Source organism: Cryptomeria japonica, chromosome 5, assembly GCF_030272615.1.
Source record: "Cryptomeria japonica chromosome 5, Sugi_1.0, whole genome shotgun sequence".
Taxonomy (NCBI): Eukaryota; Viridiplantae; Streptophyta; class Pinopsida; order Cupressales; family Cupressaceae; genus Cryptomeria; species Cryptomeria japonica.
Window position 1 is genome coordinate 137530310 of NC_081409.1, and position 13647 is coordinate 137543956.

Sequence of the window (13647 nt, forward strand, 5' to 3'; positions counted from 1 at the left end):
ATGAATATCTTTTGGTAGAGGGGTTAAACTCTCAGGTTGAGTGTGAAACAGAGTGGAAAAACAAGGTCTCCTAGCCAAAAAAATGGAACTCACAAAACAACAATAGATTATCCTAGCCTGAGGACCTTGGGAAGGTCGAAGAGGGTAAGTATTGTAGACCCTTGGAGGGTGTGAGGTGTAGAATCATTGGACGGTTCTTGGATAGCTTGGGGGAGATATCTAGACAAGGTAGCACAAATCGGTGAGAGACAATCCACTCTACATCAAATTGGTATTAGAGCCAATTGATTGAACATAGTGGTGTATGTCAGATCTAGAGGTAGAGTCAGAAGCCAACAACATGCCACTAAAGGCAATGATTCAAGAGGCCATCAAGAAGTTGGTCCAGGATATTCTTAGTGAAGGCCACGAGCAAGAGACCAAGAAAGGAAAGGGAAAAGTCATTGAATGGGTTGATGAAACTGATGATGAAGATGCAAATGTGATAGGAGTCATAAAATAAAAGGAGTTGGACAAAGATCAATAGATCTTCTTGGATGCCCTCAAGTCACTCAATAAAGACAACATATAAGGTTTACCTATCTACAATGGAAGCCTAAAAGGCGAAGAGTTATTGGATTGGATATATGCCTTGAACAATCATTTTGAATACAAGGAAGTTGCAGAAGAAAAGAGGGTCCATTTGGCCAAATAAAGATAGAAGGGATCAACCCTAGTGTGGTGGAACATGGTGCAAGAAGAAAGAGAAAAAACCGGGAGGAAGAAGATCACCTCTTGGGAGAGAATGAAGATCAGGATTAAAACTCAATTCTTGCCTGTAGATTATGAGGTCCAGATGCACAAGAAGTTACAAAATTTGAAACAAAGAGAAATGGATGTGAGTACCTATACAGAGGAGTTCAAAAAACTTATCCTAAGAGCTAGGAAGAAAGAGGAAGAAGTAAAGAAGGTTGCAAGGTATTTAAACAACCTTAGACAAAACATTCAAGATGAGATTAGCATGGTAGAAACTGACACAGTCCATAAATGCTTTCAGTTAGCCTTGAGAGGAGAAGACAAGATCAAAAGGAAAGGTGAACATAATCAAAGGGGCAGAGGTGGTAGAGGATTTCGAGGAAGGGGCACCTTTGGAATTGGCTATAATCCCAACAAGAATGAAGAAGGAAATCAAACACAGAACGATGGTGATAATATTAACAAAGGAGGATAGTTTAGAGGCAACTCTAGAGGGAGAAATAACTATAGAGGAAGATTTGGCAGTTCGGGAAGAGGAACCACAGTCTTCACTAGCAAATGCTACCATTGTCATCAAGTGGGGCATACCATGAGCTGGTGTCCTAAAAAGACTTCAAGATCTCACATGGGATATAAGAGAACTCAGTTGGTGCAAGAGGAGGATTGTCAAATTGTTACCTCAATAATCAACAAGGCATGATTAGTCCTAGAAGGAGAGAACCTAATGCTGAGAAGGACCTTATTGAAGGTACCACAGTCCAAAGAACCTACACTAAGGAAGACACTCTTCAAAACTTCTTGCAGATCTCATGGTAAGATTTGTAAAGTTATAGTGGATTCAGGATCTACTGAGAACATTGTAGCAATTGAGATGGTAGACAAACTAAAATTGAAAAGGTTGCCATATACCACCCTCTATAAGGTATCTTGGTTGAATAAAGGTTAGCATGTGCTTGTAGATTAGCAAACTTGGGTAGATTTTGAAATAGGAGATTACAAGGATAGTGTTCTATGTGACATATCACCCATGGATGCATGTTAGTTGCTGTTTGGACACCCTTGGTAGTATGATGTCAAATCCATACATGATGGGGAGAAGAATTCCCGTGTTATCACAAAGGAAGGTATAAAGTTTCCAATGGATCCCTTGATTGATCAGGGTGAAGAAATACATGTTGGATCAAGTGTTATGTTTCTCATTGGGAAAGAGTTCTTGAAATTGTTGAAACATGAAGGGAACCAAGGATGTGCTCTTATAGTGAAGCCCAAAGAAGAGACAAAGACTAAAACCAAACCGGTGATACCTCAAGCAGGAAAATCTTTACTAGACCAATACAAAGACATAGTTGTCAATGAGATTCCAGATGTCTTACCCCCTATGAGAGATGTTAACCATCAGATAGATCTCATACTTGGTTCAAATTTTTGAAAGAAAGCTTCTTACAAAATGACACCTACTAAAAATGAGGAAATAGGAAAGAAAGTGTAAGAATTTCAAGATAAAGGGTTGATAGAGAAGAGTTTAAGTCCATGTGTAGTACCTACTGTTTTGGCACCTAAGAAAGATGGCAAGTGGAGAATGTGCACTGATTCAAGGGCCATAAAAAAATCACAATTAGATACCGATTTGCAATGCCAACGATTGAGGATCTAATGGACTACCTAGGTGGAGCTTACTACTTTTCTAAGGTGGATTTGAAATTAGTTTATCATAAAATTAGGATTAGACCTGGTGATGAATGGAAGTCAGCCTTTAAAACAAATGAGGGGCTATATGAATGGTTGGTGATTCTCTTTGGGCTTACCAATGCACCTAGCATTTTCATTGAATGAAGTTCTTACAGAGGTCATTGGTAAGTTTGTCATTGTTTATCTGGATGACATTCTGATTTTTAGCAGGTCAAAGGAGGAGCATATCAAATGTTTGAATCAAGTTTTGAGGAAGCTACATCAAGAAAAGTTGATGATCAACTTGGATAACTATGAGTTTTTGAAAAATGAATTGGTGTATCTTAGTTTTGTAGTTTCTCAAGGTTGTTTAAAAATGGATCCATCAAAAGTGGAAGCAATAGTGAATTGGCCTATTCCTAAGTCAATAGAAGATGTAAGAAGTTTCAATGGTTTAGCTTCTTTTTATAGGAAATTTATTAGAGGTTTTAGCCATGTGTGTGCACTTGTCTTGAACACCATCAAAGGTGGGATAAAATGTCAGTTTAAGTGGACTAGTGCATCAAACAAGGGGTTTGAGTTGTTAAAACAAACGGTAGCAGAAATCCCTTACCTTAGGCTCCACAATTTAATGATCTCTTCACTGTGGAGTGTGATGCCAACAAGTTGGCTATAGGGGCCGTTTTGAGCCAAGAAGGTCACCCGATTGTATTTTTCTTTCAGAAGCTCAATGAGGCAAAACAAAAGTATTCTGCCTTTTATCTAGAATTATTTGCCATGGTGGAAGCACTCAAGAAGTGGCGACATTATTTGTTACCAAAAGACTTCAAAGTCTACACTGATAATCATGCACTTAGTTTTTTGAATGGGCAAGAGAAATTGATTAAAAGACACCTCAAGTGGGGTGAGTATTTGTAGGCCTACACCTCTTCCATCAAACACAAGAAAGGAGTCACTAATAAGGTAGGAGATGCCTTAAGTAGAAGGGTTCTAAACATTCAAGAAGTACAACTACAAAGTGTGGGGTTAAATGACCTCAAAGATCTATACCAAGGTGACAAAGATTTTGGTGAAGCATATGATGTTTGCTCAAAGTTTTCTAATGGTTGTCATGTTGCCTATTCTGATTTTATTTTGCAGGAAGGCTTATTTTTTAAAGGACACCTACTTTAAATACCATAGTGTTGTACGAGTGACAATATCATTAAGGAGAAGCATCAAGGCAGTCTAAGTGGACATTTTGGTCTTGACAAGACCTTAGAGAAAACTGGAAGGTTGGACCATTGGCATAGACTACAGTCAGATGTTAGGGGGTTTGTGGAGAAATGTGCTATTTTTTAGAGGGCTAAGGGTACCTCTATCAATGCAAGTTTATATCAGCCTCTAGCCATACCAACAAGGCCATGGGAGTGTGTGAGTATGGACTTTGTTCTTGGTTTACCTAGAACTCCAAGAGGATATGACAATGTCTATGTCATAGTGGATAGATTCAACAAGATGACAGACTTTCTACCTTGCAAATGTACTAATGATGCCTCCTTCATAGCAGGGTTGTTCTTAAAAGAGATTCTAAGGATCCATGGTTTACTTCTTAGCATTGTAAGTGATAGGGATACAAAATTTGTGAGCCACTTTTGGCGGAGCTTGTGGAAGAAACTTGGTACTAACCTTTCTTTTTCATTTGCATACCATCCAAAATCTGATGGTCAAACTGAAGTAGTAAATAGGTGTTTGGGTAATCTACTGAGATGTCTCACCAAACAACATGGTCAAGTTTGGGATCTAGTATTGGGACAAGCAGAGAATGTCTACAATGACTCTACCAATAGCAGAACAGGACAAAGTCCATTTATGATTGTATATGGATGTCATCCAAGGGGTATCTTAAAACTTAGAGACCTCACTTCCATGGACAATAGGAGTGCTCAAGGTGAAAACTTTGCAGAGAATATGAAGGAGATCCATGAACAAGTCAAGAAAACATTGCAGTAGAAGAATGAAAAATATAAGACACAAGCAAATAAAACAAAAAGAGAAGTACACTACAAGATACATGATCTAGTTATGGCCTATCTGAGAAAGGAGAGACTCTCTAAGGGGCAGCCTAGCAAACTTTGTATGAAGAAGATTAGACCTCTTAAGGTTGTGCATAAGTATGGCAACAACGCCTATGAGGTGGAACTACCACCAAACTTGGGCATATCACCAATCTTTAATGTGTGTGATTTGTATCAGTATAAAGGAATTCAGTCAGCTACAAACCAAGTAGAGTCTACTGCTACTGAAGAGGTAGATTGGATACAAGACCTACCTCCAAGCTAACCGGTGACATTGGATTGTATTTTGGATTCCATGATTATCAAAAGGACTAGGAAGGAGTCTATAGAGACTACTTGGTTAAATGGATAGGTCTCCTTAAATATGAAGCTACATGGATGTCAAAAGGAGATATACTGAAGCATGGAACCACTGTTCAAGCCCTATCCACTCAAGGGACTTGATTTCTTCCTACCCCGGGAGTATGGTGCAGGGGCATTTAGCAGTTTTTGTTTAGTTTGTTACCAAGATGTTGGAATCATGTTTTTAGTTTTTTAATAAGGCCAAGAGGCCTTTGAGTGTGTGGTCAAATGATTGTAAGGGCCCTAAGAGTCTTTGTTTAGCCAATGTTGGCATGTGAGCTCTTAAGGGTGCTAGGTAGAGCACTGAATATGATAAGTTCTTTTTGGGTTAATGTACGTTAATTGATGTTGTTAAGGTGATATGAGTCATTTGAAAGTGACCAAGTTTGAGTTTGAGCAAAGTTGCTCACCTAAGTAACAAATTACAAAAGTTGCAAAAGTTGCTCACAACAACTTTGCAACATTTTCAAACACCAACGATTAGTTGGTTGACACAATCAGTTATGAGAATGTGTAACTACTCCAAGGCTAGTATAAGGCTTTGAAAGACTAATGATAAAATGTTGTTGAAGATGGTTGAAGAGCTGAAGAAAATAAATAATTTTGGTTTCCTATTTGTGTGTGTTCTTCTAAGTTTTTGTTGGTCTTTGCAAGTTTGTACAATTTGTATGGATTGAGAATCCCAAAAAAGGGTCATGGATTGTTAGACTGATGTCTTACCTTCATTTTTTTTAATTTGGAGTCTTCAAGTGTTGTAGGTTGTGAATAATTTTTTATTTTGTTGCACTAGGTTCAGAGGACCTAAAATCTAGGGTTTTGAGAGCGAAATGGCTGCAACCTAATGTTCCATGGTGGATTTACTCTCTGAAAACTTGTAGAGTGTTAGTTTTCAATGTATTTTAAGTTTTCTTTTTGGTTTTGAGACAAGGGAAGTCAAATCAAAGATTTGCCACCATACCTTAAGCTTGGAAAGTTGAGTTGGCAAGCATTAGGAATCATGGATAATAGGCCCTAATTGGGTGAATCCGGTTGATGGAGGTGAATTATGATTGGTTTGGAATTGCGTATGGAAGAGAAGACCCTAATTATCATCAATTCACTCAAGAAATCAGACCGGTGAAGGAGTTTTGATCAATCCCTTTTTTAAGGCCTAGAAAGGGGCAATTAGGCCTAATTCAACTGGTAAGGGTTAGATATGTTAGTGACAGAACCCACCTTTGATTTTTAGATATTGTATGTAAAACCTAAAAGGGTGTTTGGAATGTAAAAGAGTTCATAGGGCTGTTCAGGAAGTTTAATCGGTGAATTAAGAATACCTCGCTGAAAGGGCTACTAGAATTAGGTCTCCGGTTAGGGCTAAAAGTGAAATTTGTTTGTAAAACATCAAATCGGTAAGTGTCAAAATATCCTGAGAAAGGAGTAGGGTTGGGAATCCATCCAAAATCATCCATCCTAATGTGTGTAGTGAGGGGAATGAAGATCCTGTGGTAGAGGGGTTGAACTCTTAGGTTGAGTGTGTAACGGAGTGGAAAAACAAGGTCTCCTAGCGAAGAAAATGGAACTCATAAAACAACAATAGCTTATCCTAGCCTAAGGACCTTGGGAAGGTCAGAGAGGGTATGTCTTGCAGACCCTTGGAGGGTGTGAGGTGTAGAATCATTGGATGGTTCTTGGGTAGCTTGGAGGAGATACCTAGACAAGGTAGCACAAACCGGTGAGAGAGAATCCACTCTACATCAGTAACCCACTATTATGGGATCACCTGACAACTCATTGCTAAAACCAAAGGCCTCCAACACCATCATTAAAAATATCCAATCCATCTTATCATAAGATTTGCGGTATGTCCATCGTGATCATCATACCTTATTTTTTCTGCTTTAAAAATAAGGCATCACTTCTTGAGAAACAACTATTCCATCTAAAATAGATCTCCTTGGAACAAAATACTTTTGTTCTTCCAAGGCGACATCCTATAGTATTCCTTTCATTCTATTAACCATTCCCTATTTTATGGAATACCTTTGGAACCCGGGCTATATAGGAGCATCCTTTCTAATTCATTTCAATCCGTCCAGAATCCTAATCACTTCCTAAAGCAATTATCATATGAGATAATTTATTCAATCTAAGAATTATGGAGAATCAAGTTACAACAATCTTCAGGCAAGTCATTTTTCATGATTGATGTTTTCTTCTCATGTTTCTGTATCAACACTTAAGGGTTCTATCCAAAAATCATTGCATCATCATCAATATCATCATGCTTGCGACATAATTTTGTCAATTCAACATTTTACTTCAAATTTAGATTTTGCATCGAACCATATTTCCTTCCTTTGTGAGAGAGACAAAAATTAATGTGTTATTCTTTATGAAGGAAGAATACTTCTCTATCATTGCATAATCCTATTTTGGAATACCATACGTATCTATAAAAATATATAGATTAATTACTTTAATACAAATAAAATTAGTAATATAAAAATTATATGAGCAAGTGTGGCAAAATATCATAGGATCACTAACTAAATGTATATACTTTTTAATAGTAGTATAGGCCCACGTATGAAAATACAAAGTAGGATTAGATGAAGGTTGTGTTTGAATAACAATGCCATAATCTAAAGTATCCTCGAGTACTAAGGTATTCCTAAATATTCCCAATGTAGGGAAACAATCACCTTTGATTTATTTGATGTGTTCCTATGAGAAAATTACTCATACTTCATTATGAATTCTAGCTATTTAGTCAACATTTTTCATTGTGCTCTGTACCACAAGAGTTGGTTAAATTTGTACAGTTAGGCATGATAGTTGTCTGGAGTGGATAGGTGAATTTTAGGATCCATGATAGAAACATGAGCAGAGACTTCAAATTGTATCTTTTGACTCTGTAATATTAATTATTATCCTAAAATTTATACCCCCAAGAATATAAATCTCGAGTGGAATAGCGCATGTTGAAATCCTCAATAAATTATTTCTCACACAACAATTTAAAATTATTTGTAAAATTAGCATTTCAAAGTCGAAACATAAATTTACATTGAGAATCCTTATATATTTTTTTGAAGATCTTTAAAAACTCTTAATTTTCATATCTTGGGAAATATTTCTTCCCATTTGAAAGAATATAGAAATAAAAGATTTTATAATAAAATTACATCAAAGTCGAAGGCTCTGAAAGAAGAGGGAAAAAATATAGGGCCAATGTGAAAGGCTCAAAAAAATGATTTTAATATATGTACAAATATTAAGAAATACATCAACAGATACAAGTTATAGCTATTAAAAACATTTTCATACATGATAGTAATAAAAACATATATATTTTAATATTAATCCATATGTTTTATGTCATGCTTGATGCAACAGTGAGGTTATACTTTTTGTGGGACACATTATATAAAGTTATTTGAGCTAAATACCTGAACAAGAAAATAAAATTTTGGATTCATAGTTTTGAACTTATGTTTGATCATCAAGAGACTCATTGGATCACAACATTCGTGCAAGATTGAATAAAACTTGTTATTATAATTGGGATATTAATTCAAAGTGGTATTTTATTTTTTATTGTAATAACAAAGCTTGCATCAATGAAAGTTTCACAAACGATACAAACTAGATAGACATTTTAGAGATGAGTACCGAGCACTAAAATGTGCAATGTGATTCCAACATGCTATATGATTGTGGTAGAATTGTTAAAACTACAAGACCGATGAAATTGTATAATAAAATAAAAATATTGATATTATACTAGAACAAACAAGAGATAGATAGCACTAGTTTTGTATGCAAAATATATGGAGTATATGTATGAAAGCAACATAATATCCTATCTCTATCAAATGATAAGTTATAGTTCAATCTAAATACACATATAAATGAGTTGTGATAATAGCAAAAAATGTCACTATAGAAACTAGTATTGCCACTTATAACTTAAAATGTAGATCAAAGTAGAAATTTCATCTCAACTCTTTCTATTTCTACATCACTACTGGATCAACAAAAACTTTAAATACTTGATGCTTGACCTCCTTATGAGAATAGGTGATGCCATCTCCAAATATATAAAGAAACTGTAACCCTCTGTTAAAGTCGAAGCATATCTTCTCCCAATCGAGCAAAGAATTATCTGGATTCAAATATATCCATCTCAACTCTTTTAGCAATTCTTCAACAAGATTGGTGATGTAATTTAGTGCCTGTACTTCTGAACATTCAGGATGGTCCCTCATGTAAGAAGAAATGGCAGAGGCAATCTCTCCATGGCGTCTATCATCCTTCATCAACATTAGAATTATGTTAGTATTGTAACAATAATAAGCTTTTTTTCTTTTATATGGTATCTATAACAAAATAAAATATCAAACCTCAAAATCTCGTGTATCATCAATTAGTCGTATACACATCCATATGAGCTCATAGAATCTGGATTTGTTAAGGAACATCTTCTCAATAACATTGTCACTTAAAGCAGGTCCTGCTAATAGTATAGGATGCAACAATATTGGTCCAATTGCTGCACTTGTTGTAGCAGTACTTATGTACTCATTATAGGTTGGAACATGTCCACTTGATTTCCATCGTGCATGCTCCATGTTAGCTTCAATATAATCTTCCCACTGAAGAACAAAATCAAGTTTACTTATAAATTTAAAAAAAAAAATGCGTTGTATTCAATTAAAATATTATGTTTGGTTTATAAAAGGGATCTAAATAAATTTTTCGATAGATTTTTTTTAATCAAAACTAACTTTAATATATATATCTCTTGGCAGTTCATCGTAACTGGTTTTGATGCGGGGATTAGGTTCAGCATAAATCTATGAAATATCTAATCTAAAACAATAAACTAACACTGAGTATATGCATCTGACATTTTTTTAATTTTTTTTTTGAACATACAAATTGGCATGACAATATAATACAAAATTCTTTTTTCGTTTCTTGATCTCACCATCAGCCAATCATATGAATAATAAAGTAGAGATTAAACTATTTAAAAATTACTCTTATAGGAGGCTTTTACTCACATAAAAGAAAAAATGAGAGAAATATACAACACCCATCACTCCATCCTTGTTCCATTCATTTGGTTTCATAACATTCCATTTATATAAAATCTATTTTTTGTGATATTTTGTAGATACATAGATTAGGTGTATCTATTGGCACTGCAATATTATAGTTCTCACATCTTGTGTAAAATTTTATCTAAAAAAAAAAGATATTTTGTAGCTATTATATTCAAATACATATATAAAAGGGTTTGAAGAAGTATACGTACTGCTTTTGTAATAAAAGGCATCATGTCTCGTGCCTGTTTTTTGGTAGCTTCATTTATCAGTTCTTTCATAGTTTTGAAAACAAATTCGATGCACATCTTGAAATTTTGCGGTATATTTTTCACAACCGAGACATCCCAACCTTGAACGATGGCCTGCTTGATAAGTTTAACTTGATCAAGTGTTGCATAGTCATCGAAAAGGTCATCCATAATTGTTGCAAGAGTTGAGAGTTTGGCTATAGCAATTCTAATGCTAGAAAACTCCATTGTGTCTGCTGCACTAACTCCCCACAAGAAATATTCGATTGACCTCTCTCTCATTGCAATAAGCTTGGAGACGCCAGAATTGACCCACCACCTATGATACAAATCATGATTTATGAGAAAATAAATAAAAATTTGTTGCAATAGTAAAAATTATAGTATATTCAAGATTATGATTTATGCTTGATAGTTGATCGAAATTTAAATCGGGATCTAAAAGGATAGACAGCAGTTGAGGAACTTGCAACTAGTTAATGGGAACAAAATAAATTCTTAACCTAAAATGAGAGCTGAAAGAAATTGAGAAAACTCTTAAAGGAGATTTGTATATATGTTTATGAGAAAGATAGCAATTATATTTATATTGAAAGGATTCTAAGAGAGTATTGAGATTACAAGAATCTGACACTTTTAATTTTACAAACATATACCTGGAGAGATTCTTCATCTCCATCTTGTACATATACTGCAATATATTAAAATCCAGTTTGGCGAGCTCTAAAATTTTCTTGTCCTTCAACCTGAAGAAAAGAAGAGAATATTAATAGTGGGCATAATAATAGGTTTTCCAGAATGAAACTTAAGAAACAGCTTTACGAGTAATGTTTAACACTTGTACCTCAGATCATCTAACTCATATATTTCTATGAAGTTTCGTGCCTCCCATCTGGTAAAAGTACGAGATCATTCATATACAAGGGCATACTCCACCTATAAGGTTGAAAGGAAAATGGGTCACTCAGTACGACATTGTTTAAGATTCATGCTCCTCTAATCTATGCAGAGAAACGAAACTTACCTCTTTTAGAAAACTTGTGTTATATGTATCTCCAGATCTTTGTGATAGGGTCTTAAGGCAAGCAGAACTAAACATTTTAGCCTCTTCCATAACTGTCTCTCCCGGAAATGCCACGCTTGAAGCTCTTAAAAGGTTGAGCATGCCTCTCATCGCACATTCATCCTTATCATTGCTAAAGGTGAAGTGCCCATTTTCGTCCTTGAAACTCTCCGGCACATCTTCATTGCGAGTAAGTATGAAAAGAAAAGCATATGTTAAAAGTGCAGTGAGTATATCATAAATAAATCATATTGAAAATATATAGTATGGTAAGATGGAAAAGCGTGTATTGCTGCGTTAGTTATTTTTTAGTAGGTACCTGCAGATACATCATAATAGTCTGAGTCCTAAAGCTGTAGCATTCAAATTCCTGCAGCTAACACTTTCGCTTCCTAATCTTATGCCGAAACTTGTATCCCAAGATCTGCATGAATTGCATTCATAAATAAATAAACTGCAGTAATCACAGGCTAACCTCAAATGAAATGTGTTAAATTCAAATTAGTCATAAGAGAAATTGTCATTGCAGACCGGAAAGCAGAGTCGAGAGTGAGTTTTATTTGAGTGTCAAAATATCGATCTATTCCCAGGCACTGCAATGCATCAATCATCTCAAGCCCTTCGAGTAGATCGACATGATCTCCAGTTTGCATTTCTCTTAACAACATTTTGACTTCTTTAACCAGTGTTTCAGCACGTTGACGGTATTCAGGTTCCTATACATAATACAGTACATTACACGATGATGAGCAGAGCAGAGCAGTGAAGAGAAGCAAATTAAAGTAGATATAAGAGCACCTGAGTACTTACCCCGTATGGTGTTTGCATGGATTGGACAAAATCATCATCCCACACATTGAAAGCGTTGTCTGGAATTGAAGCTGCAACAGTACAGATTTCTTGCCCTGCATCCAAACTCTTCATAGTAGCTCAAAAATATTGAACAACAATTTAAAAGCTTAAATAGCCGACTGCAGACACTACACTGTGAATACTGGGCTTACGGTGCTACCTATTTATACAGACATTACGCCAAAAATTCGTTACAAATTATTTTTATGTTAATGAGATTTATGTAAATGTGGGTCAAACACGTGATTCAGTCTTAAGATTACACTGCGAAAAATTCGTGACAAATTAATTCTTTTTATTACTACGTGGGTGAAACACACACGTGATTAAGGAAGGTCTTAGGTGGATAGGATGGCCGAATCCTTTCCCTTCCGCCACTTGTTATCAACTGTAATGGCATTATTATTAATTAATATTAACCTTATTCTTCATAAAACATGTGAAAAAAGTTTTTTTGAGAATATAATTAATTGTGGGGCCGCCACTTGTTATCAACAGTAATGGTATTATTATTAATTAATATTAACCCTATTCTTGATAAAAACATGTGAAAAAAGTTTTAAGTTGAGAATAAAATTAATTTTTTATTAGTTTTTCAATATAATTTTATGTTTAAAATATTTGGGTATGTTTATTGTGTTATAATTAAATCTTAATAAGTTTTATATTTAAATTATAATTGTAAATTTTTGTTGTATTATTAATTATAAAATGTATAAATACTTTTAAATTAGTTTATAAAAACAATCTTGTTAATTATCATTCAATAATTAGAATTCTATTCCATCCTCATAAAACATATGTGAGTTATTTTTTTTATTTAAAATATAAATAAAAACCTTCATGGTATTATTATAAATGTAGTGCAAGAATATTGCAATCATATGAATAGCCAATTGTGTTATGTTAAATAAAATAATATATCAAGAAATTTTTTGTAAAGAAAATTAAATTTTTTATTCTATCCTTGTTTTTTTTCTTTTGATGTCACAATTTTGACAAACCATCCATCATAAAGATCTAATGTTGGATGGAGATTCACAAAGAAAAGTGACCTTCACTAGCTTCTACCTCTACCATATATTCTATTTGATGGTTGGTCTCACCTTTCCTTAGGATATTGTATGTATAATTTCCTATTTACAATATTTCAAATGACAATGTCTCCTTTTGATCATCTCATGGCAACCAAAAGGAGAAAAGAGGGAAATGTTATAAGAACTTTAGTCAATTTTTTGAATTGAGCTAAATTGAAGCCTTTCATGTCTTCAAGGTTGCTACAATATGTAGAAAGGTTAGGTGGAATCATTTATTTATCTCATTAGCCCACAATTATGCAACAGTGTGAGCCAAATATAGAGCTAGATGAGAAAAACAAGGACTTACCATGGTTTGTTGGTCGATCCATTACTATACATTCAAATCCTATTTGCTTCTATTTAAAGATCTCTGTGCGATTTCAAGAGGTTGCATTCACATTATTAACAATATTTTAGGGATACTCTTTAACCTCTCTTAGGATTCATAAACAAGAATTACAATTCGATTACGATGTCATTCATTCCAACATTTTTCTTCACCATTTATTT

General features: G+C 34.6%; 1 pseudogene across 1 annotated transcript; it reads right to left on the minus strand.

Moving 5' to 3' along the window:
* Positions 1–8706: 8706 nt before the first annotated feature.
* On the minus strand, positions 8707–12329 carry LOC131042693 (alpha-humulene synthase-like; annotated as a pseudogene). Its single transcript, XR_009372550.1, has 9 exons — positions 12017–12329; positions 11738–11922; positions 11526–11630; positions 11168–11385; positions 10988–11079; positions 10800–10889; positions 10105–10462; positions 9188–9439; positions 8707–9097 (listed from the first exon to the last, which is right to left on the minus strand). The product of XR_009372550.1 is annotated as an alpha-humulene synthase-like (transcript).
* Between the last annotated feature and the right edge of the window lie 1318 nt (positions 12330–13647).